Here is a 1971-nt window from a genome sequence, read left to right as displayed (position 1 = left end):
TTTATTAGGTTATATTTTTAGAATGTTTAATTTAGTTTGATATATTTTGATTTCGTTTATTTAGTTACTAAATTGAGTTTTATATTATGGGCTTAGAATTTTTCTTTATTTTAACCTAATAAAATATTATAAATACTTCATAAATTATAGTAGTTGTCATTTAGTAATTAGAGGTGTGAATTCCTTTTTGCTTTCGTGAGAAAATCATTATGTGAACAACTGAAATTGAGTTAGTCCATCTCTTGTTTTATTCAGGAATTGAATAGAAAATTGAGGAGTTCCTTCAATTCAATTTTCAAACTATGTCGTGGATAAGTTAGGTTGGATAGTTATTTATCCTTTTTTTCCGTATTAATAGGTTAAGAACTCTCGACATTTGTTTTGACTTTTGAACCCGTGACATTTATTTAACTAGATGAGTGAGTTAATCATTCAACTAATAAATTAATTATATATTAAAACTTTTTTTTTTCACAATATCCCCTAATCCGACAGGTAAAAAAATAATCCGTCGCAAATTGAAACTTCATTTAAAGGTTTGCCAATGTCTAATGAGTTGCTTATGTACAAAAAGAAATTTAAATTCCGATACTTATTTAAGTAGAATAATAAACTAACCACTAGATTAAGTCAAGTTAGTTATATATTAAACTTTAATTAGATCCAACTATTCTCACAACAATTAAAGTGGGCTAAACTCAACTTATATATGGGTTGATGAAAAATATTAGGTTGAGTTAGTTGGAACCCAAGTCTAACTCCATACATCCATCCCTAACCTAGCCGGCTATGGTGTATCTCTTGTATGTTAGTAAGATATACCATGTATGTATCTTACAAAATTAAAACGTGGTTGAAAGCAAGAGAAGTGTTGTTAAGACTTAAGAGGTCTGTGATGGCATTATGACAAATTATATGGAACAAGAATGCATTTAAATATCTTAATTTAATGAAAAGTAGAATTAGACAAGGTTGGTCAGCTGTCATTACATCAACCGCAATATCACAGCATTTCCGGTGAGTTTACAACTTTTGGGCCTCCATCAATTGTTCAAAAGCAATCATCATGAATTAATAAGCAGTCGGCAAAACCATTTATCATTGACTAAACTTCATCTTTTTTAAAAAGAAATTCAATAATTTATGATAACTACAACACAAACTTAGTATTTTAAAAATATAAATACAATATATTCTTTGGTGTTAACAAGCTAACAAACAAAGGAAACAAAAAAGAATTGAACTCGCAAATCTGCTATTGAATTCGCCGCCTCTGAATGAAAGACAATTGGATCGTCTAGTCCTTCTGCTTGAGTTAGGGATAGCAATAGAGCAAAATAAGGTGGTTATTTAATTATTTATATCCGCATTAAATATTTAATTTTTTTTCATTATCTACAAATATTTTAATTTTTGTCTGGTATCTAAACTCGTGAATATGTATATACTTGTCCTATCTTCACTCTGCCTCACTCTAAATAGGAAAGAGGAAAAACAATGTCGGAATAAAAAGAGAAACGACATTAGAACTGGAGAGAAGGAAGAGTTGAAGAAGATGGCATCGACATTCATCAAAGGAATAGAGTTACGAAAGAGAGGAAAAAATTAGCATTAGCAGAAACAGTAAGGCGGCAGAAAAAATGAAGAAAATGATTGATAAAAGAGATTAGGAGTATTTATAGGTTGGGTCGGATTTATGAATATCTAGACTCAAATCTAAAAGATTAATGAATCAATTTTGACAAATCTAAAAGTAATTTAAAATAAATTGGGTTAAAGCAAGTGGATTCAATATAATATCAGCATATATAAATTTATAAATTTTATATATTAAAATAATAAAATTTTATTTAAAAAAAATAAATTTAACAAATGTTATATCATATTTATATCAAGATAAATTATTTTAAAGCAAAAATAATATAATATAATATAAAAAATATTAATTGAAATATAAACATATAATATGAT

The sequence above is a fragment of the Arachis ipaensis genome, chromosome B01, assembly GCF_000816755.2.
Source record: "Arachis ipaensis cultivar K30076 chromosome B01, Araip1.1, whole genome shotgun sequence".
NCBI classification, from domain to species: Eukaryota; Viridiplantae; Streptophyta; class Magnoliopsida; order Fabales; family Fabaceae; genus Arachis; species Arachis ipaensis.
The sequence above is the reverse complement of the archived record's forward strand: the minus strand, read 5'-3'. Positions refer to the sequence as shown.